We start from the raw sequence: 26,264 nt of genomic DNA, 5'->3' as shown, positions 1-26,264 counted from the left end.
GACAACTAATTTCTTAATAGAATCTTATCTATTCGTAATGATGTCGATATTGTCCATCCAATATGGAAACATTTCCATAATTTCCAATACTATACTTCCAACTACTCACAAGCGACCAATCCTCATCGAACTTTGGATTGTCCTTTGATAGTTGTTTAATTATTTTAGTCAAAACCAATTCTAGTCCCTTTTCCCTCTAAATGCACTAGACATTTGGAAAATTTTAGAATGGTCAAACATTAAAGCATTTGCAATCGATCCTATACCCATAGCGTATGGGACACGATGCACAATGTTTTATTTGCTATGTTCTCAAAATTCGAATTGTGAATAGGAATGCCGTAATCATAATTGAAATTTTAAGAACACACTATGTACCTTTGACTAAATTTATTAACATTCCACAACCTAATCCTTTAGATTTGAAATGAAGCATAATATTCTCTCCCTTAATTATAGCAAAACAACTATACAACCCTTACGACTTTGCAAGGTATAACTCTTGTTTTTCTATAATTAATATTGCCAACTTGCAAAACTTTCCATAATAATCATACAATCATAACTTTTATGCTCCCACTATCATGATGATTATTATAAAACATAACACTTATGCTCCCACTAGCTTCGACATGTATTCATAAACATCTTAACTTTCAGAAAAACAATACTTATTGAATTTCTTAAGTTCATGTTTCTAATACTTAGTGCTTTGATAATCTTTTATCAAGACTTCTTGAACTTATACACTTTTGCCTTTGATAGTTCATATGTGTGTCTTAACAATTAAGACTAATTGCCAAACCTCACAATTCAAATTATGGAAAGGGATGCCGTAACCATGATCGAATTCGAGAATGCAATTTTACAATCACTATCTTTTAAAATCTTTCTTAGTGAAAGCATTTTCTCACAATCATTTTCATGAAGGAGGAAATCTTATGACACTTAGATTTAAACGGTGTATGTGTTCCTATCCATGTGAATTTGTTAAAATCCAAAGTTTACGACAAATTCAAACTCATATGGATCGATCTTTCTTAATCTTGATTTCTTGCCTTATGGTAGCACAGCTGCCCACCACGTCTTCCAAGTAGTTAAGTAGCTCACCTTTTCCTATCAATGTATTTTCCATTGATCAAGGTCCTTGCCTTTTATGCATTCAAATGAGAACTCATAGGACTCACATGCATAGTTAACTCGATTGGATTGGCACAGAAACAAAATAATATCTTCACGATAGGTTGTAAACCTCAACTCGTGTGCTAGTGATGATCGATAAGGCTTATTTGATTTGTTCTTGAAACTTTTCAATACTATTAAGACTCCCACTGACTCCTTGACATATACGATTCTCTTATCAAAACATTTCTTGACAAACAAATATTCAAGAGTTAGTGTAGCTTATATCAAAACAAAACACTTCATAATTTTGGTCTTAGTTGGTCTTTGTCTTATCCAAGACATCACAACTTTCCACAATTGATGAATGTTATAAACCTTCTTAATACTATTCACTCAATGTCACAATCTTGACTTTAAGACTTGTTTTGGAACGAAGTATGATTGACTTCTTGATTTGACCATTTCTTCAATCTTTGATTCCTCTTCTTGGACATACAATTGTACCAAGACTCATTAGAGGATCAATTGAGATATGGTTCTTAATCATTAAGACCTATCATAAAGCATAAAAGCTACTCTCCCTTCTTCTTAGAATGGAGAAACTCTTATCTTTCTGCCTACTTGATTCTTCTTATTCGTTTTGCTATTGATCTAAACCCTTTAATCAATTCAAAATTACACTTAATCTTGTAAGTGTAATCATATTTACTAAGCCTTTAGTAAATCATGACGAATATCTTTGTTACTCTTATGGTGAACTTGATCAACACACAACTTTGTGTACTCGATCTCCTAGTCCTTCACTTGACACTTTGTCAATGAATTAGTCCAATTTCCAAATACGAAATTTCTCATTCATCATGCAACCAAGTTGCGTGATTCCAAGTTTCTGTCCAATTGAAACTTAGGCGATGAGAAACTCTCCCTATTGGGTAAATTCTTGACATTTCCATAACTAAGAATCATATCCATTCGTTGTAGAAATATGCAAACATCAATTTCCATAACGATTTCATTGCAAGGAAGTAAACAAATAAATAAGTCAAACAAAATTTATTTTATTTATAAAAGCAGCGGAAAATCATTTGTCCTTACAATGCAAAATCTATTGAAAACTATGTAAAAAGAAAATTTCTAACAACTCTATCATAACTATCTAAGCTGAAAATCCAATCTTCAAGTCCATGCAATCAAGATCCATCTCTTGTGATTAGATTCATCTTGCTCTCTTATCAAGCTTCCTTTCTTTTTATCGATCCTTGAAAACATTCAAATGCAATCTTATCACATCATGTATTAAGAATCAATGAATAGGAACTTAATGGAGTTAGATAGTGGATTCTTACCTAAAGCGTAGTCATACTTTTGACTCTCCCATCTCTTAGATCTCTTAGGTAAATAGGGAAACTTCATCTCCAATGCCCCTTCTCTTGGCAATAAAAGCAAATTGACTCTTTTTGGAACAACACATGGAACTACCTCAGACATCGCCTTTCTCTTATGATCAAACTTTTCAATCATTGCATGTCTTTCATTTCCATTGTCTATATCCATAGAGGTCTTGAAGGTAGATTCACCAATCAACTTTGCTTTTCTATTGTGCCAAACCATTGCTGATTCAGCAGCAACAAGCATATAGGTGAGATCTATAAGGGTCATGTCATAGCTCATCATATAGTACTCTCTTACGAACTTACTATATGAGTTGGGAAGTGACTGAAGAACCCAATCAACAGCCATTTCCTCACAGACAACGGATCCCAACATTCTTAATCTATCAATGTGTGACTTCATCCCTAAGACGTGTGCACACACCGACTTGCCCTCTTTATGTTTACTTGCCAAAAGGGCTTGAGTGATATTGAACCTTTCAATTTTACAATCTTGTGGGTTAGGGAGAATAATTGGAGGAGGAGGAGGAAGTGAAGCATGATTTCTTGTTCCTCGATCGAATCGTGGAATATCATCTTCATGTGGAATGCTTGTTCCACGGGATTTGAGAAGACCATAGTTGTCGAACTTTGACATCGGGAGAAAACGAATTCAAGTTAGTTGATTGATTGAGTCCTTAGTAAATCACCCAAATGAAATACTAAGGCTAGGAGCCAACACAATATTCTACAACTCGGGAGAGGGATGCCGTAACCCAAATCGCAGAACATTTGAAGGTAAGTGAATGACGATTCACTAGTTTCCACCATGAAAAACGAAAAAGAAATCTAAGTTTTAAATCTATTAAAACTCCTAGATCCTTTGAGATTCATTGAACATTTCAATGGCATGTTTAAATCTCGATATGCCCCTCTTGTTTGTGACTGGGATGCCGAGGATCACAAAGCGGGTGTGAATAACCATGCAAACTACATGGTGCCCTCACATGTTACAATCACCTATTCGATGTGCCGGTAAACCACACACGCTCCACCGAACTATGACAAACATTGAGTCACCCTTTGCTACCTTTGCTTAGAACCATTTAGTGTGCCGGTAAACCACACACGCTCCACTAACGTCTTCGCAAGGGCACAAAGTGTAATTTCATGGAATTGCATCAATTCACTTTTGCCTAAGTAACTAAGATTGGGAATTTGAAAAAACATTTAGTTACTTTGTATTTCATTATACTTATAATGGAAGGTTTCGTCCTATCCTACCCGTTCGGCTAACGACCCTCCACTAGTCAAGAGTGCGGTGGGTAAGAGTGGATACCCATTCAATCGCCATTTTATAGGCAATTTCCTTAAACACTCCTTATAGACCAGCTTCGTGAATGAGGCCTACTAACGGTAAGACTGACTTTTAATCATACATATATATAATGTTAGACTTTTAATGTTTATATATAGTATAGGGTGTATTTTATACTTTTAAAATATTATATGGTTAACTTTAACAATTACACTTTTAATTCAATTAAAAGGTTAACCTAAACTTTTATGGATTTATTAAACCTCTTTTAATTATACTCCTTAATTAATTAATAAAACCATAAGGGTGTGATTTGAACTTTTCAAAACATTACTAGAGTTTTAGAATTTAACATTTCTAATTAAACCATTTAATCAACTTTTAAATTCCAAAACTTGAGGGCAAGTTTTGAAACCTTTTTCAAAACATTAGGGTTTTAACTATTTAAATTTCAAAACTTCAAAACCTTTAGGTTCAAATTTAAACTATAAAACCTAAAGGGGAAAATATGAAACTTTTCACAACAACAAGGATCAAATAACAAATAATTTTAAATTAACATTTAATCACATAATTATCCATATTTGATTTATTTAATGATTTCTTGCAAAACAATTTATCAATTTACTCAAAATAATTAATCAATTATCTTATAAGGAAACAATTATCTTGTTAATTGATAATTATCTTTAACTAGATCAAGAATATAGTCATATATATCATAAAATCGGATTTATATTGATCTAACATGATAAGGTAACTATCCAAATGCAAAAACAGCAAGAAATCCCGAGATAAGCATTATCTGACGCTCGAACTCGCCGAGTACCACACTGTACTCGCCGAGTTGAGGTCTACTCGCCGAGTACACTGTGGTACTCGCCGAGTTCCTCAGCCATAAAGCCCAAAAAACGATTTTCCAGTTATACAATGCATCAATACAATTGAAACCAAGCTAGGCTCTGATACCACTGATGGGTTTTGGTCATAAGACATCCTATGTGCTCATACAAACCCTAATGCTTGGATCTAGGTTTCTCTATTGTACATGCTTTGAATCCAAGACTATAAACCCTAATTCTAGCATTCAAGTAATCATATTAACATATAATTAGATTTAAGATATTACCTTGATTGTTATGTAGTAATAACAATCCTAATTCCTCCTTGAATTGACCTTGGAATGCTTAGAGTCACAAGTGTCACTCCTCTAATGGCTTACAAACACCAAGAGCAAGTGGAGAAGGTATAAAGAGAGAGGTAAGAGGTTAGAATTCGTATTTAGGACCTCTTGGGAAGGGATACACGAATTCATGACCCTAGGGGTGTTTATATAGGTGTAAAGATAGGGTTTCAGTCATTATCCTTATCTAGTTGATTATCCATTAAGCAACCAATAAGATAATCCTTGAATCCTTATCATACTCGAATTCTAAGGCTTTCCAACCTTAAATTCGTCCACCATATAAATAAGATAATCCTTACCTTATTTTGTAACTATCACATAATTACAAATCGGCCCCTCTAGTTTAATTAATTACATTTGATCACAAAACTAATTCTTAATTAATTATTGACCAATATTAATTAAACAAATATGATTTCTCCTTAAATATATTATTCCTATAACATATTAATAAATCATATTATCCTTTCTCTCTTTATTCATTTCTCCAATCAAGTTGCTTTGGTGAAGGCAACCCAAAAGGACCATGCACCATCGGGTCAAGTACATACCAAAATAGTTATGGACTTAGACACTAATCCAACATAAACTTGGCCGAGAAATTGCTCCATGTCATCGCGCCCAATGTGGCATCATCACCAATGGCATGACCAATCTCCTCCCACCAATCCCTTGCTCTGTCCTTCGGAAGACAGGAGGCGAGTCTGACCTTGTCCCCCTCGGGACACCAGCTCATATGGAATGTGTTGGCAACATCAGCCAACCATCTGCTGCTAGCAATGGGGTCCCTAGCCCCATGATAATCTAGTGCCCCGCAAACCCTAAACTCTTGGAATGTCAAAGTACGCACTCCCATCAAAGCCATCATCTCGGTACGGAAGGCTCCCAGTCTCTCGTCCAAGATCTCCAATATACCCTCCTTGATCATGCCAAAGATCACAGGAGTCTGGTCTAGTATGTTGCGCATAACCTCAGCTGATATCAACTCCCTCATCCGCTCCTCGAGCTGCTCAGCTCCTGAACCCGAGCTTGATCCCTCTCCAGCGCCTGATCCGCCCACTGGTCTCTCTCGCAACGTCACCATGCTGAAAATATAATACAACCACTTATCAGAATACTTATCACTGCTGCGAGACCAAACACACGCACAACCAGTTTCCCGGTCTCGTCTCGGCCTTTCCCGAATCGAGTACGGATCCTCTGCTTTCAGTACTACGGGCCCATACTACCTTCCACATTTATCCGTACTTTCCTCAAGAACTGCTTCGACTCCACCAGGTCCCTTACACTGCTACTACTACTCCCAGCACAACTCTTCCTAGGCTTATCCTAAGGAAACCTCTGACTCAAACCAAACCAGTCCTTAGCCGTTGAAGGCCTCCTTGTGATGCCAATTAGCTATCACCTGGATACCATCACATGTGATGAGGCTCAGATAATCCTTCGAGTAAAAGACTCATCCCTACAACGGTTGGACTCAAACAAGAGTTGCGCAATAGGGCCAAACCCAACACTCTGAGATTATTCAACCCTGATCAGATGTGACGTGACGTATTCACCTGATGGCTAACTCCCATCACTCGGAATCCCACAATGCACAAATCAAGCAGCATTCAGACAAGGGAAAATCTAACCATAACATACTCAAGCAATCATAATCTCGTATCAAGAATATGTACTAGCATGCAACATAAGCTCATAAACTCAGGCATAACCTAAACAGGCTATCCTACTACTGTCTAACCAGTGCTATCATGCAGCTCGAAAGCACATATAACAGGCACATAAGGCATCCTCCCTAGATCCTTAGTCCTAATCTAGCATGTTGTTCTACTAACTGATAATCATAACATAAACTTGTATGGGTATTTTGGGGTACTTACTTGAGCTCGGCTGATTGCATGCACCACACCCCTTTTCCTTTTATCAAAGTTCTTTCCTTTCTGAATTCTTTTCTCTTTTCTAAAACTATTTCTCTTTTCAAAACTCTTTTTACAAAACTGTCTTTTCATTTTGAAAACTTCTATACCAATTCCTCAGTTTGAGTTCAGACACACCTGAGAGTATGTCCGAATCCCTCAAACCAAGGCTCTGATACCAACTTGTAACCTCCCAAAAATCTGTACCAAATTTTTTTCTTTAAATCATTACTAAAACCATATTCATAAAAACATATCATAGACCATAACATAATTCAAAGTATTAATTTCCAAAACATATGTTCATTATCAGAGTAAAATATCCCAGACTGTCTAATGTATGGTGTGTGCCACGTGATCACCCCGAGCTCTTCCCTCAGCTACCAGAAGTACCTGAAACCAAAACTGAAAACTGTAAGCACGAATCTTAGTGAGTTCCCCCAACCTACCACATAGCATGCATAAACACATACTGCACATACTGGGCCACGCCCCCTACCTCGGGCCTTGCCTGCTACAACGGCCCCGCCGCTCCAGGCCTCGCCTGGCTTCAAGCCCCGTTTGGATACAGATCTATTTCTCTTAGGCCCCGCCTGTCTTAGGCCTCGCTCGCTAACCACATAATACAAATAGCATATAACACATAACACATAACTGGACATATACTACTAAATCCTATACTAAGGCCTCGCCTATCTTGGGCCTTGCGCTTGTCCTGCTATTACTTAGTCGTGGAGCCCCGTCCACACTCCTTTTGATAGTGAGATACGGCACAGCCCACACTCACTCCTTTCCTAACTTGGGCCTCGCCCCCTACTCTACTACTGGTGAGATATGGAACACCATCCATACTCTGCTATTGGAGAGATATGGGACCTCGCCCACACTCACCTTCCTACCAGGTACATACATGTATCACACAGACAACAAGTATAAACTATCATATAAACCATTCCTTGGGCACCCACCTGCTATCATTGGACCTTGGTCCTGAATACTATACTAGCATACTGCGCCTAAGGCTAACCCCCAGGTCTTCCTACTCTTAACTACATGGGCCGACATTATGGTCATAGACCCATCCACACAAAAGGGAAACTCACCTCGAACTGCTGAACTTGTTGATAACCCCTCTGGCTGCTGCCCGACAACTTTCTGAACTGCTGCTCCCCTAGCTCCCCGAGCTACCAATAACAATATAACACTTACCCTAACTGACCTCTCAAAAGTCAACCAAATCAACTCTAGTCAAAGTCATAGTCTTATTCAAAGTCAACCTTCCAGGTCAACCCTACTCGTCGAGTCTGCCTACTGACTCACCGAGTTCATATGCTCAGAGTCCTTCCATTCGCAACTCGACTTGCCGAGTCTACCAATTTCCGAGTTCTGCCCTAACCAATTCACCGAGTCTCCACTCAACTCACCGATTCGAGTCTTAACTCGAAGGGTTTGGGGTTTCGCGACTTGACTCACTGAGTCTAAGAACAGACTCGTCGAGTCCAAGGCAATCTTCAACAGACTCGCCAAGTTGTTCATCCAACTCGTCGAGTTCCTCCTAATCTTCATACTACTTGCTGAGTCCACTCGAAGGACTCATCGAGTCTATTCAATCCTTCATACATTCAGAGGCTTTTTAAGTCATGTAGGGACTCCAAACTGTAGATCCACTCTCCCAAAGCCCATTCCTCATGTAAAGTTGCAAACTTTACGTATAGCTAAGGAGATCTAGGCTAAAGACACCACAAACTAGGGTTTAAGACAACCATGCATCACCTACACCCTCAAGACTGATACTTTATGACTCTTTAGGCCAGAATACACTTAGATCTGAAGTAGCAACTTCAGATCTGGGCTTTAACTCGAAATGGTTAAATAACATGGCATAAGAGTCCCAAATCTCACAATCAAGATTGATCTACATGCAAAAGAGTGAAGATAACAACTTATTATCTTCAAGATGAGCACAAATGTAGTAGATCTCAGATCTATACCTCTCCTTTGAAGCAAGCCTCTTGATCTTCAAGTTCCTTTCAAAGATTCCCTCCTCTAAAGTTCTTTTCTCTCAAATGATGAAGGCTCACTCGTTTCTAGGGCTTCTGGAACTCAATAGGGAAGTAAAGAGGCTGAGGGAGGAACATAATGCTCTTTATATAGGGCACAACCCCCGGAATCAGGGTTTTCCCTCTTCAGCACCAACTCGTCGAGTCCAGCTTCTGACTCGGTGAGTTGGTCACTTAATCCGAGCCCCAACCCTGCTCCGACTCGTTGAGTTCCTCCCTGGACTCGACGAGTTGACCCTTTGACTTAGGGTTTTCTTTCCTTTCTTGGCCTTTCTGATCTTGGGTGTTACATCCTTTGTGCGATCAACTTATATCCCCTAGAAGTGTTTAAGCTCCCCCAGCTCTTTCATTTAGAATCACACCGATAGATTTTCTCTTATTTGATGCATTTCTTCTTTGTCATCCCCGGTGATGATCAAATCTTATACATAGACCAACACAATTTCCAACTTCCCTTATTTTTCTTTGACGAACAAGCTTGAGTCTACTTGTGCAACAGAATTAACCACTTCAAGATATAAATTTAGAAATCTTACCATACCTAGCTCTTAGTTCATGCTTCAACCCATAAAGAACTTTTCTCATCTTGCACACATGACTAGGATTAACTGCATCCTCAAATCCCTTTAGTTGGTTCATGTAGATCATGTGGTCCAAATCTCCATGAAAGAAAACATTCTTCACATCCATCTGCCATAATTTGTAATCTTTACTAGTTGCAAGTGCTAGCAGCACCCACATAGTAGTTATCTTCGCCACTAGACCAAATGTCTCATCCAAGGCTAGTCCATATTGTTTTGAGAACTATCGAGCCACCAAAAGAGCTTTGTATCTTTCATTTGACCCATCTGGATGATGCTTCATTTTTTGAACCCACTTTGTGACATCCTCATTTTCACGGCCAGAAAAGACCGATTTTGTTCATGCTTTATAAAAATCAAAATACCCTTTTAATAAAAATGTTGTGGAATTTGTTCCCTAAAAAACATGATAATTATATTATCAAAGCATTACCGAAGAAATGTATTTTTTTTTTTCTTTTAAAACATTGAGATGTCATCCTTAATACAGAAACATAAGCATCAACAGACCTTACATTTATTTACACTAGTGATCTACATCTCCTTAGTCTCTCAGTGTAATGTATCTTCGTATCGACACTTGTGATACAAATAAACTGAGTGGGTCGGGTTAGGAAACCTGGTGAGTACATAGGGATTTCAATCCCTCAACCATATATAATATATATTTTAGAACTCACAAAATATTCAATTTCACCATATATATGAGCAACTCTTACCCAACCCCGTTGATCCTCTCAACGACACTATCCATACTCTCGGACCTTAAATTTTACCTCTTACTTAGTTCATACTCTCGGATTCAATCCATGCTCTCAGATCAATAATTGTGCGTATTCCATACTCTCGGACTAGGAACAAATTCTGATGTCTAAATCCATACTCTCAGATTAATGTCAAATAACAATGTCGTATCCATACTCCCAGACTAAGGACAACTGACTATATCTTAATTCATACTCCCGGATTAATGACAACCGACTATGCCTTAATCTATACTCCCGGATTAATGAAAATTGACTATGTCCAATCCATACTCTCGGACTAGAGACAATGATTGTGTCTAATCCATGCTCCCGGATCAATGACATATTCTAAAGTTCTATTCTCTGTGTATAACTCACTCGTACTTATAAGAAGATACTACCAAATATTCCTCATAATTAATTTGGGTTTACTCTTTATCCTAAATCATCATATATAATCAGGTATGTTCTTTAATACATATTTCAGGCAACCTCAAATAACTTGCAGAAAAACATATATTTAATACTTCAATCAATACTTGTATTAGAATCATGTTCATGAAAGGGAGTATGCACTCACTTGTCAAAGTGATGATTCCAAACTTGGGCAGCGCTTCGCTTCTAACGATCTATTTTACTTCGACGAAACCTAGCATTATTATCACTAAGTTTTTGTCTAATCTTTATTATGACTGATTATTAGTCTAGATTCATCGTTAACTCAAAGTCTAATTTCATGATTTATCAAGTAAGGAACAACCAGGTAGGGTTCGTTTGGTATAAGAAGTATACTGTTTGGAAATCCCACTTTAAACACCTCATTAAATCACAGCCTAGAAATCATCCCCGTAAGTATATCAATCAGTATAACGACTTTGAATCATTGATAACTCTTATTCATAGGTTCATAATAATTATATTATATTTAAATATAAGCTATATTTAAAGTAGGGTAGGCGTATCTCACTTACAGCGGGTTTTGCTAAAAACCGGGCTCCACTGGAGCAGAGCTTCTGAGCCGAAAATCTCTTTTTCTCAAAACTGTCGGGCGCTCCGGAGCTATCTTCTAGCACTAGGGGAGTTTCCTAGGGATTTAGGGGGGGGGGGGTTGGGAGGTTTAGAGAGAGTTTAGAGTGAGAAAGAAAGAGTGGAATGTGTGAGAAATGAAGGCACCTTCGCAAGGTATTTATAGGCTGAAATACTGCTCAACTCGTTGACTTGGGGCCTCCAACTCGTCGATTTGGTGCCACATGTCACCCTCTGGTGGCAACGCTTGGGGAGAAAGCAATGGCCCAGATTCAGTCATACCACCCTCTTTGCAGCAGCACCCTGCCGACTTCTAAACCCCATAACTTTCGCATACGAGCTTCATTTTCAACGTTATTTATATCCACGCGTAGGTATTGAAAAGATCTACAACTCTCCTTTTGCTTTGTCGACTAATTCTTGACCAGTTTTAAATTTAACAGTATGAGAAGATTACAATGTTAAATGACCATGTAAAATTCATAACTTCTATATACAGAATCCGTTTTCGTCTACCTTTTTATCATTGAGATCCTATTAATGAGATATTTATTTGTCATTTAGGTTGCATCAGCTAAAATCGCTCAATCTGAAATTCGAATTTTAGGCTGTATACTGATATGCGAAATCTTAGAAAAATCATAACTTCCTCATACGAAGTCAGATCTTGACATTCTTTTGATGCACGCTCTTGGTTTAATGTATACTAAAACTTGCATTTAGATATCTAAGGCTAAAAATTAGTTTATCAAAAATTCAGTTTTTACGATTCCCGGTGTCGTACCAGTTTTGCCGTAAAACTTCGACAAGTCATAACTTCTTCGTTATAACTCGAATTTCGACGTTCTTTATATGTACGGAACCGTTATGACATATAATATAACTTGGTTAAGATTATTTATTCTAAATAATATTCTATCAAAATGTCATTATTGATGCTCATTGTTTTTAAATTTACCAGCCCAAATATGCGTTCATTACACACTTGGTTTTTATATCTTGGTCATGGTACTAATTCCTAAGTTTGATTATGCTCTAACACTGTAGCCTCTTCTTGCATTGCCTCCGGCCAAAATTTATTTTGTAATGCTTTTTCATACGTCTTTGTTTCTTTAATATCTCTTCTAATATGGTTGCAGTAGCATACTTTGTAACACCCATAAAAATCATGACAAATTTGAACTTTTAAAAACCATTAAATCGTTACTCACTTGTTTTCAAAATATAATATATCAAAGTTTTCCCAAAAACATAAACAAAACATGAGGAGTTGTACGATCATGGCTTTGCCTTGCCGCGATCCCCAGATGTACCCGAAACAACAAATTGAAACTGTAAGCCCGAAAGCTTAGTGAGTTCCCGAAAATACCGATGCACTGCACATAACACATACACAAATAACAACAGCATGTACTGGGTCCACAGCTTTACAGACTGTATTACCCCCTGGGCCCACATTGTGAGTCTGGTTTGCCTTATGGCCCACAGCTCACAACTGGCTTGCCATTGAACCCACAATACAAGTCTCCCTCATCTCGTAACTGGAATACTCCCGATCCCGCAGTACGAGTCTCACTCAGCTCATATCTGGAATGCTCTCGGGTTTGTTGGTTACCGCACGAAGCAGTGTCACCTCAACCCATCCCACATAATATGTCAACATATATCATAACTGATGAGCATATAGATAATCACATAACAGCACAGGTAGTCGTACAGATCTACCTAACTGACATAGCAACTAGAATGCAACACTACTCAAATACAACATGCCACCACTATTAGGATATCATATCCAATGGGCCGTGAGGACAACTCACCTCGTAAGTGGTGCTGAAATACTGTAATCTTTGACTGTTGTCTCACCGGTAATCCCAAACTGTCACAAAATAGTTACTAAGTTAATGCCCTAAATAACCTCCTTAACTAAGTATCCACATCCCTCATTAAGTCCATTCTCATTATTAGGCCAAGGCCCAATACCAAATTCTTAACTTGAAAGTCCCTATATATATATATATATATATATATATATATATATATATATATATATATATATATATATATATATATATATAGATGATTCATTTGTAAGATGATTCACAAGAAAAAATTCTCAAAAAAACATCTTTATGATTCATTTTTAGGTAAATTAAGAAAAAATTCACTTTTATGACAATTTTAGTGAATAACAACAAAATCATTATATAAATGAATCATCTAGATGTTTTTTTTGAGAATTTTTTCTTGTGAATCATCTTACAAATGAATCATCTAATGATTCATTTTGTTTGTTCGCGAAAAATATATGCAGAAAAAAAACTTCTTACCTTCCTACCAAAAATTTCCTTCTTATTTGATCTTAACTCTCTCTCTCTCTCTCTCTCTATATATATATATATATATATATATATATATATATATATATATATATATATATATAGCCCATTATTGGCCCAATTTGCTAAATTGGGCCCAACCTCCTAATTGGGCCTAACCCCATGATCCACTATCACTATCTGGCCCCAAAATATCTTATTTACAGAATCCAGCAAAGGTCCAGTTCCATTTAGCTCATAAACAGCCCAAGATCCGAAGCCTATTTGTCAAAGGCCCAACAGAGAACGTACGTGGGGAGTACTCCTCTAGTACGCGGGGCGTACTCATCCAAACATTGACCACTATCGGGGTGGTTGACCTAGTACGCTGGGCGTACTGGACGGTTTGCCAAAACCTTATTAAGTGCTTAATGGCTTAAGCACTTAAGCCAAAACTTCAGATCCAGAGAGCTAACATTCCCAGGATCCATAAAGTCGTGAACTTTATCACTTTGGACGTCCATAAAGTTCTTAATGATTGGTCTTAATCCATTAAGAACTTATCTTTCCATGCATGGGACACATTCAGCTAATGGGACCTCATTTTTATCACTTAAGGTCCCTTCAAGAGTCTAGATGGACAGTCCTTTTTGTCCAAAACACAACATGCACCACCTTGTGGTTTTTGGGACAAGAAATGGGTATTTTAAAGCAAAATCATGAGATCTATTCTTATATGCATAAGTTTAGAGCTTTATACCTTCTAGAGCTTCTTGGGCACACACTAACTTCAGATCCACAAGCTTGATCTTCTTCTCCAACTCTTTGATGCAATACCCTCCTCTTAAAGCACTCAAGAACACACTGAATGAGCTTAAACACACAAAGGAAAGGATAGGGTTTGGGAAAGATGAGTTTGATCTGTGGAGGCTGAGGTAAGGGAGGTTTTAGTGCACATTATGTTGCTTATATAGGCCCCAAACCCTAAATATTAGGGTTTCATTCCTGACGTTAGTACTCCCAGCGTACACAAGTGTATGCCCAACGTACTAAGGCGGACCTTAGTATGCTTAGCGTACACTTATGTACACACATCGTACTCCCTTTTTGGCCCAAATTTGAAAACTTGGCCCTTAAACTTATTATGGGTTCTTCATTCTCAATCCCAAGGCTATAATTGACAAAGTAATGATAAAAGAGGGTTTGGAAATACCTGCAAAATCTCGGGTAGTTACAATTCTCCCCCACATGACCTAGACTTCACCCTCGAAGTCTGCTGTGGCAAATATATCCAAGTAATGCTCGTGCATATCGGACTCGGGCTCCCACATCCACTCGGATCCTCTCCGATGTCCCCACTGTACCTTCACCAAAGGTATCTCCTTGTTCCATAGAACTTTCATCTTCCTCTACAGTATGGCACAGGCCTCTCCACGTAACCCAGGCGCTCATCGACCTGAATATCATCCACGGACACGACTGCCTCCTGATCCATAATGCACTTTCGCAATTGCAAAACGTGGAAAGTGTTATGGATCCGATGAAACTCCTCAGGTAGCTTTAGCCTATATGCCACCTTGCCAACACTGACAATGATCCTGAACGGCCTAATGTAACGGGGACCCAATTTCCCCTTCTTCCTGAAGCGGATCACACCCTTCCAAGGTGAGACCTTCAGGAGTACCATATGACCCACCTGGAACTCTAACTCCTATCGACATCCGTGGGCGTAACTCTTCTGCCGACTCTGAGCGGTCTGAATTCGTTGCCTAATTTGTTGGATCTTCTCAGTAGTTTGCAAGATTATCTCCGTCCTTCCCATCACCCTGTGACCGACCTCACCCCAACAAACTGGGGTGCGACATCTCAACCCATAGAACAGCTCGAAAGGCGGGGTTCCAATGCTAGAATAATCGTTATTGTTGTAGGCAAACTCTACAAGGGGTAGGTGGGAATCCCAGCTCCCACCAAAGTCAATGAAACATGCCCCTCAACATATCCTCTAGGGTCTGAATAGTTCGCTCGCTCTGACCGTTGGTCAGCAGATGAAATGTTGTGCTAAAGTGCAGTTGTGTGCCCAGTTCCTCATGGAACTTCATCCAGAAGTATGAGGTAAATCTAACATCCCGGTCGGAAACAATAGAAACCAGAACCCCGTGGTGAGCGATGATATCGCGGACATACATTTCGGTCAACTTCTCGGCCGATGAACTCTCCTGTATGGCCAAGAAATGGGCACTCTTGGTCAATCGATCTACGGTGATCTATATAGCATCAAACCCTTTTGTCATCCTCGGCAGCATGGTAATGAATTCCATCGTGATCTACTCCCACTTACACATGGGAATCTCCAGGGGCTGTAGCGTGCCATGGGGCCTCTAACGCTCGGACTTGACCATCCTACAGGTCAAGCACCTCTCCACGTACCAAACGATTTCTCGCTTCATACACGACCACCGGTAGCTCAAACTCAAGTCCTGATACATCGTGGTGGCCCCCGGGTGAATAGAGAAGTGAGACTTGTAGGCCTCCTCCATAACTGTATGTTTCACCCCACCAGACATCGGAACCCACACCCGACCACATCGGGTCAACAATCCTTGGCTATTCTGCACAAACGGGGTGTTCTCGCCCCTGATCCTCTCCAACCTCCAGTTCTCTGGTCGCATGCCCTCAACCTGAGAATCTCTGATCAAACTCACTAGCAGAGAATCCACTACTATCCTCATATATATCACTGGGGTGGAAGACCCAGCTGACTTGCAGCTCAAAGCGTCCGCCACCACATTCGATTTACCGAGGTGGTAAAGGATATCGCAGTCGTAGTCCTTGACTACATCCAGCCACCTATGCTATCTCATGTTCAGTTTTAGTTGATCCATGATGTGTCTCAGGCTCTTGTGGTCCGTGTATATGGTACAGCGGACCCCATAGGGGTAGTGTCTCCAAATCTTGAGAGCGAACATCACTGCTCCCAACTCCAAGTCATGAGTAGGGTATCTCGTCTCATGCGGCTTCAGCTGTTGCGATGCGTAGGCTATCACCTGTCCTCTCTGCATGAGGACCGCCCCCAAACCTGTGATGGATGAATCACAGAACACCACAAAATCCTCAACTCCCTTCGGGAGAGTCAATACTGGAGCCTCGCACAATCGTTGTCGGAGGGTCTCAAACACCCCTTGTTGCTCAGCCCCCACCGAAAATCCACCCCCTTCCTCGTTAGATGAGTGAGGGGTACTGTAATCTTGGAGAAATCTCGTATGAATCTCCAGTAGTACCCTGCTAATCCCAGAAAACTCCTGATGTCTAAAGGAGATCTCGGCACCTCCCACTACATCTGCCTCGATTTTGGCCGGATGGACCAAAATTCCCTCCTGGTTAATGAGATGCCCAAGAAACTGCACCTCTCGTAACCAAATCTCACACTTTGAGAACTTGGCATCCAACCATTCTCATCTCAAAACTCCCAACAACTCCCTGAGGTGCTCCTCGTGCTACTCTCGGGTCTTGGAATACACCAAGATATCATTAATAAACACTAGGACTGAGCGATCAAGCATCGGTCTGCAGACCTGATTCATCAGGTCCATGAATATTGCTGGTGCATTGGTGAGCCCAAACGGCATCACCACGAACTTGTAATGATAATAACGAGTCTGAAACAGTGTCTTCTCCACGTCCTCCTCTCCGACCTGGACCTGATGACATCCCAACCTCAAATCTATCTTGGAGAACCAAGATGCACCCTGTAACTGATCAAAGAGGTCATCTATCCTCAGGAGTGGATAACGGTTCTTCACCGTCAACTTGTTTAGCTCCCTATAATCTATGCACATCCGGTGCGAACCATCCTTCTTCATGAAGAAGAGGATCGTTGCTCCCCCATGAAGAACTGCTAGGTAGAATGAAATGCTTGACCAGTAGTTCCTGCAGCTACGATGACAGCTCCTGCATCTCGGGTGGCACCAATCGGTACGGCGCCTTGGCGATAGGAGTCACACCCAGCACCAGGTCGATCTGGAACTCAGCCTGCCTCTCCGATGGTATCCCTGGTAACTCCTTCGGAAACACGTCAGCAAAATATCTCACCACTGGAACCTCTGAGACTGAAGTCTGATCCCTGATTCGCGTATCCACCACATACGCTAAATAACCCGTACACCCATGCTGAATATATTGTCGAGCCCTGGCAGCTGAACAAAACCCCGATGCCACTCTGGTGCCCTCACCATATACCACCAGTTCTTCCCCACTTGGGGTTCGAACTACCACTCACTGACCCTCATAAGCAATCATGGTAACGAAGTGACTAAGTCAGTCCATCCCCACAAGCATGCACACTTCCCCCATCGGAATCGGAATCGAGTCTATCGGAAAGGATACTCCGAAGATCTCCAACTTACATCCTCAGGAGAATGAAGAAGCAGAAACCCCGTGTTCGTTGGTGATAGAGACTTGCAACAGACACTCTAGCTCGCCTACTAGCACACAGAACTCCCTACTAAATGTTTGTGACACGAATGACCGACTCGCCCCCGAATCAAACAAAACCAATTCAGGCAAGGAGTTTACTAAAAATGTACCTAATCACAAGTACAACAGATAAGCATAAAACGTATATAACAAATTAGATAAAGGATAGAAACATACCAGCAACCACATCCGGTGCTACCTTGGCCTCCTCGGCTGCAAGATGGAAGGCGCGCCCTTGAGCCCTCGGGGGCTCGGCTCTACCCTGCCTCCCATTGGTGATCCTCAATGTAGCCAGCGCGGGAGCCTACACCGGCTTAGCAGCAAGCAACGGACAGTTGGCCTTCACATGGCCAACCTGATCACGATGATAACATAACCTCATACCCTGAACTGGGACGGCCTAGCGACAGTCCTTCGCGTAATGCCCCTCCTTGCCACACCTGTGGCACCCATTACCAGCTTGACACACTCCAGAATGACCCTTGTCCCACTTTCCACAAGTGCGGCTCTGCTGACCCCCGATCCTAGAATCAGCGGTCTTAGACCGCTTCGGTGCCGGCTAAGACTGTGTCGGGGCCTGTCGCTGCTCCCTCAACTGCGGCAAAATCTCCAACTCACGCTGCCTAGCGGCCTCCTGAAGATCCAAAAGAGTATCACATCGTTATGTGGCCACAAACTGACGGATGTCCGTCTTGAGTATACTCAGATAACGAGTCATCTGATCCAAATTGGAAGCAAACTATGTGCAGAACATCTCCCTCTCTGTGAACATACAATTTATCTCCGTTACCAACTTCCCATCCTGTCTCAAACTCAAAAACTATTGAGCCAAACGTTCCCTGTTGACCCGTGGAATGTAACGGGCGCGGAATATGTCCCTGAACTGCTCCCAAGTAACAGCAGCTCTATGCTCATCAGTTTACAAGCTTGTTGTCAATCTCCACCATTCCTTGGCCCCGAGCCTCAGCATGTTAAGGGCACATCTGACCTTCCGGTTAGTAGGACATGAACATGTGAAGAAACAGCTCTCCACTTCAGATAGCCGCCTCATAGCTCTAATCGGATCTTGGGTACCATAAATTTCGGGGGCTTCGTGTTATCGAAGTCCCGGTACTAGAAGCCCCGACTGGCTCCTCCTCCTCATGCCGCTGCTACAGCCGATGCGGCTGCATCGGCAGCCATCTCCGCAAGGGCTGCGTAACACTCATCGAAATACTTGACCATGGCGGTCTTAATAAACCCAAACATCTCTGGTAGTTGTGCACGGAACATAGCAGCAACCTCATCAGGCAGGATCTCTCGAATCCTGGCATCCAATTCCTTTATACCCATCTGCACCACAGTCTCAGGTGCTCCTAGCCCCTCCTGGCCTCCATCTCCTGATCTTGATCTGGATCCCACGACAATGAGTCTTGTAACCACCATTCTGAAAACATACCAAAAAGATATCAGATAATCCGCATAATAACAGGAGACCAACATCCAATAAAACCCTAGGGGTTTTGACTTCCTTGTTCCGTGTATGGGTCCTATGCTTTTAGTAGTACGGGCCCATACTACCTTCCACACATACCAATATTCGTCTCAAGTATCATCACAACTCCATACTGTATACATAATCTGACAAGTGCCCAATCCTTACCCTTAGAGGAAAGGTTAACCACCTCATAACTAGCCTCCCGGCCTCTCACTACCCACCCATCCATGAAACTTCCACCAACCCTGCAACACTAGTGTATGCTAGTCATACATAATGTAGGACCCTATAGACTTTCGAATTTCCAATCCTACCCAAAGTTCCCAATCAAAAAAGAACAGAACATAAGGCCAAATCAAACATTCTCAAGCTATAAGATCTTAATTATGTACAACCGTGATGCATACACAAGTAACTATAGTAATGATGTCAATCTCATATAAGGAAAACCCTAGGCTAGTAGGCATCATGAAATCATGCAATTCCTGAAGATCCCTAGCCTAGTACTAGCATGTTGTTCTAACATATCATGATACGAAATAACTATATGGTATTCTGGGGTCTACTTACTGGCCCCGGCTGATCGTACACCCTGCATCCTCCCTTACTTATTTTGAAAACCATTTAGAACTCATTGTGAAAACCTTTCCTTGATTTGAGACTGGATTCACATGAATGCTCCTCCATTTCACTCAAACCAAAGTTCTGATACCAACTTGTAACACCCATAAAAATCATGCCAAATTTGAACTTTTAAAAAACATTAAATCGTTACAAACTTGTTTTCAAAATATAATATATCTGACTTTTCCCAGAAACATAAACAAAACATGAGGAGTTGTACGATCATGCCTTCGCCTTGCCACGATCCCCAGATGTACCTGAAACAATAAACTGAAGCTGTTAGCCCAAAAGCTTAGTGAGTTCCCCAAAATACCGATACACTGCACATAACACATATACAAATAAAAACAGCAGGTACTGGGTCCACAGCTTTACATATTGGATTACCCCTAGGCCCACAGTGTGAGTCTGGTTTGCCTTATGGCCCACAGCTCACATATGGCTTGCCATTGATCCCACAATATGAGTCTCCCTCAGCTCATAACTGGAATGCTCTCGAGCCTGCAATACGAGTCTGCCTCAGCTCATATCTGTAATGCTCTCGGGTTTGTTGGTTAGCGCACGGAGCAATGTCACCTCAACCCATCCCACATAATATGTCAACATATATCATAACTAATACGCATACAGACAATCACATAACAACACAGGTAGTCCTACAGATCTACCTAACTGGCATAGTAACTAGCATGCAACACTACTCAAATACAACATGCCACCACTATTAAGATATCATATCCAATGGTCCGGCCTTGGTGCCTTAGACCCCTTAGAATAATGAGGATAACTCACCTCGTAAGTAGTGCTGAAATACTGTAATCTATGATCGTTGTCTCACCGGTAATCCCGAACTGCCACATAATAGTTACTAAATTAATGCACTAAATACCCTCCTTGACTAAGTTTCCACATCCCTCATTAAGTCATTCTCATTATTGGGCCAAGGCCCAATACCAAATGCTTAACTTGAAAGTCCCTATATATATATATATATATATATATATATATATATATATATATATATATATATATATATATATATATATATATATATATATATATAGCCCATTATTTGCCCAGTTTGCTAAATTGGGCCTAACCCCATGATCCACAAACACTACCTGACCCCAAAATATCTTATTTATAGAATCCAGCAAAGGTCGAGTTCCTTTTAGTCCATAAACAGCCCAAAATCCAAAGCCTATTTGTCAAAGGCCCAACAGAGAACGTACGTGGGGCGTACTCCTCTGGTCCGCGGGGCGTACTCATCCAAACATTGGCCACTATTAGGTTGGTTGACCCAGTACATTGGGAGTACTGGATTTATGTTGGGCGTATTGGACGGTTTGCCAAAACCTTATTAAGTGCTTAATGGCTTAGGCACTTAAGCCCAAACTTCAGATCCAGAGACCTAACATGCCAAGGATCCATAAAGTCATGAACTTTATCACTTTGTACGTCCATAAAGTGCTTAATGCTTGGTCTTAATCCATTAAGACCTTATCTTTCCATGCATGGGACACATTCAACTAATGGGACCTCATTTTTATCACTCAAGGTCCCTTCAAGAGTCTAGATGGACAGTCATTTTCATACAAAACACAACATGCACCACATTGTGGTTTTTGGGAAAAGAAATGGGTCTTTTAAAGAAAAATGGTGAGATCTATTCATATATGCATAAAGTTTGGAGCTTTATACCTTCTAGAGCTTCTTGGGCACACACTAACTTCAAATCCACAAGCTTGATCTTCTTCTCCAACTCTTTCATGCAATACCCTCCTCTTAAAGCACTCAAGAACACATTAAATGAGCTTAAACACACAAAGGAAAGGCTAGGGTTTTGGAAAGACGAGTTTGATCTATGGAGCATGAGGTAAGGGAGGTTTTGGTGCACATTATGTTGCTTATATAGGCCCCAAACCCTAAATATTAGGGTTTCATTCCTGACATTAGTACTCCCAGCGTACACAAGTGTACGCCCAGCGTACTAAAGCGGACCTTAGTACGCTTAGCGTACTCTTATGTACGCGCAACATACTCCCTTTTTGGTCCAAATTTGCAAACTTGTCCCTTAAACTTATTATGGGCCCCTCATTCTCAATCCCAAGGCTATAATTGACAAAGTAATGATAGAAGAGGGTTCGGAAATACCTGCAAAATCTCGGGATGTTACATACTTGGGATTTGGCTCTTGGATTCTTTCCGTCCTTCGAAGTAGTGTTGGTGACATCTCCCTTTCACTAGCATCTCTTGTTTGATTTGCTTCTTGCTCAGTGACACGCTGTCACTTGGATCTTCAGGTGTATCAACACTTTACCAAATGTGTAATGTTTCTTCCCCCATCTTCTGTTTTAGAATTTCTTCAATATATTCCACGTCTAGTATAACTTTCTTCTTTATGGACCATTATAAAGATGATTCATCTAAAACTACATCTCTTGAGGTGTAGCATTTTCCATTTGTTAGATTACAGCACCTCCACCCTTTTCTTTGATTATCGTATCCAATAAATATACACTTGACCATTTTCTTATCAAACTTGCTATGTAAATGATTGGGCACAAATACATAAAAAAACATAGCCAAATACTCAGAAGTATCTAAAAGTAGGTATCATGTTCTGTAATGCCACAAATGGTGAGATCAAACCTAACTTTGGTTAGGGAAGTTTGTTGATCACATGGGCAGAAGTTTGCATTGCAGCAGCCCAAAATCTTCCTGAGATATTCTTTACGTGTAGCATGCTTCGACAAATTTTTGCAAGATGTCGATTCTTTCTCTTAGCTACACCATTTTTTCTAAGGTGTGTTGGTACATGTGAATTGATGATGTATACCGCATTCTTGTGGATAGTGATTGAATTCTTTCAAGGTTTATTATCATCCATTGTTTGAGCGTAGACACTAAATCTTTAATCTCACTTCTCCTTCGATTGATTTCTTGAATTCCTGAAACTTTGAGAATGTTTCATACTTTTCTTTCATGAAGAAAACCCACACATATCTCGAATAATCATTAATGAACGTCACCATGTACCACATCCCACTAACTGATATCTGCTTGATTGGACCGAACACATCCAAGTGAATTAACTCTAATGTCTTCTTGGCTCTAAAATTTGACTCTTTGTAGGGTTATTTTTTAGCTTTACCATACTGGCATCCTGCACAAATTACATCACCTTTGACTTCAAGTTGAGGTAAGCCATTGAGCATGGATTTCTCCATTATTACCTTCAACTTGTGATAACCAACATGTCTCAACCGTGCATTCTATAGATCTGTTGTATCATACTTTTGAGTCTTGTCTACATATGAAGACTTTGTCGAGAGCACATAGACGAACTCCACTCTTCATCCTTCTATTTTTGGATTTTCCGACATCTTAAGATCTCGATATACCTGCACATCTTGTGGGCGAAACAAGACATAGTTAACTGACAATGTTAGTTGTGATACTAACAACAATTTCTTCTTCATACCCAAAACATGGTATACATTATGTAATGATACCATCTCAGGTTTATTACTAGGCATGATCGTAGTGTTACCGACCTCATCAATTAGAAGTTGTGCATTGTTGGATATAAGTACCATGCGGCTTCCTTTGTACTCCTTCATGTCTTGTAGTTTTTTATGATCACTAGTCATGTGGGTGGAGCATCCTGAATCAATAATCTAGTTACTTTCATAGTTGACACACTCTCCTATCATTTCCATCAATTTCAACTCATTTTCTTCTATGACACATAATGCCTTAGCATCCCATTCATCCTCTATTTCCTTTTTAGAAGTAACTACATTGCTTTCAATAGAATTTTTCTTTGATCAAAAATCCTTGGACATGTGGCCCCACTTTCCACAATTGTTGTAATTGCCTTTGAACCTCCTCCACCGAGAAATCTTATTGTCAATCTTTTGAGATCTTCATGGTTGTGAGGTTCCTTGCTATCTCCTCCCTTTGTCAATACTTTTGTATCCTTCTTTAGTAGGTGGCTTGAAATTCCTCTAGTTTTTACTCATGTAGAGCACCTCCTCTTCACTCTTCAGCATGATGTCTCCAATTTTCTTAGCCATAGCTTCTTGGTTGGCCAGCAAATTCTCAAACTCTACAAGTGATGGTTGAACATGCCATCCTTTTACAACCATAACAAAGCTTCTATCTTCTGGCCTCATTCCATGGATGACGATCCTCTTCATTCGATCATCTTCAATAACAAATTATGGACCTAGTTCGGTAATTTCTTGACATATCGACTTGAACTTATGGAAATACTAATAAATCATCATGTCACATTATGAGATAGATAATAGCTCATTCTCCAGAAGTTGTGGTCTTCTATCATTATTCTTTGAGAAAAGTGACAGGAATGTATGACATGCTTCTTTTGGCGTGTTTCCATCCCAAATATGCTCTAACAGTTCATCTTCGTTTGTGGTCTTCAAGGAAAACATTGATTTGCCTACTTTAATTTTCCATTTGTGTAGAGCACTATTAACATCTTCCGCTGGTAGCGTAATTTCGCTTCCACCAACGACCTCCCATAAGTTTTATCCTTGTAAGTAGGATATCATATATGTTTTCCACATTTTGTAGTACTTGTCGTTGAGTTTTAAGATTCCTTCGATGTCTTGGAGATCACCCATCGTGTTGGCAGTACCTCGGTAATACAAGCTAGTTTCAAAACTAAAATTGTAGTGTCATGGACTACTCATGATACAAAGAGAATCACTCATTCTCACTATCTAGAAACCTCATTGTGATACCAGATTGTTGTACATGACTCTTTGAAACATCCCAAAAAGTACGGTCCAAAATTGTCATTTTCAATTCATATTTAAAATCATAAATCATCCAATGTCATAAGTAAAATCGTGAATCATCTATCATAAAACATCATAGTATCTGTTACAAATCAAATCACATAACAAAACATCAGAGTAAACTCCTAGGCTAATACTGTGGCGTGTGTCATGCCATTATCCCGAGCTCTTCCCCTTGCTACCAGAAGTACCTGAAACTAAAACTGAAACCGTAAGCACGAAGCTTAGTAAGCTCCCCTAAAGTACCACATACTATACACATATAACATGCAACTAGGAGATACGGGCCCCGCCCACACTCATGGAGATACGGGCCCCGCCTACACTCCGCTACCTTGGAAATACGGGCCCTGCCCACACTCCGCTATCTCTGATATACGGGCCCCGCCCACACTCAGCTACTTCGAGATACGTGCCCCGCCCACACTCCAATGTTATGAGATACTGGCCCTACCTACACTCATCTACTAGGCAGACATACAAGTATCACACAGACAACAAATATAACTAAATCTATCATTCAGGCATATATCATAATCAAACTTAGCTACTAGGAGATACGGGCCCCGCCCACACTCAACTAACTAAGAGATACGGGCCCCACCCACACTCAACTACTAATCATAAAATGTTGTGGGCCGGCCTTGGTGCCTTAGACCTGTTCCTATTGAAGGGAAACTTACCTCGTATGACCATCGGCTGAAAACTTGAGTGAGGAATCCTTGTCTGCTGCTCCGGTAATTCTCCGGCTATAAATTCCATAATGACACTTAGTCAGGAACTAATAACTGTTTTTAGGGTAAAATAACCATTTCACCCCTAGTCAAATTCAACATCTTGGTCAAAGTCAACCTTCCAAGTTGACCAAACTCTCCGAGTCATCCTTGTAACTCGCCGAGTCCTAGAATTTAGAGCCCTGGAATCGCGACTCAACTTGTCGAGTCACCCCGTGACTCATCGAGTTCCCAAGCTACATGTCATTAGGATTTGTCGAACTGAATCGTCGAGTCATCCTCAGACTCGCCGAGTCCTGGCATAAACAGAAAAGGGGTAAGATGCTTCTATTCGGCAAGTTCCTTAATCAACTCGCCGAGTCCTGTGAACATCATTGGGGTTTCTTCATCGGACTCGCTGAGTTCCCTTATGAACTCGTCGATTCCTCTGTATATCTAACCTAGCTAACTGATTTCACATTTCTACAACTCCATAATACAG

This window comes from Lactuca saligna, chromosome 4 (genome assembly GCF_052625555.1).
Source record: "Lactuca saligna cultivar CGN05327 chromosome 4, ASM5262555v1, whole genome shotgun sequence".
Lineage (NCBI taxonomy): Eukaryota > Viridiplantae > Streptophyta > Magnoliopsida > Asterales > Asteraceae > Lactuca > Lactuca saligna.
The sequence above is the reverse complement of the archived record's forward strand: the minus strand, read 5'-3'. Positions refer to the sequence as shown.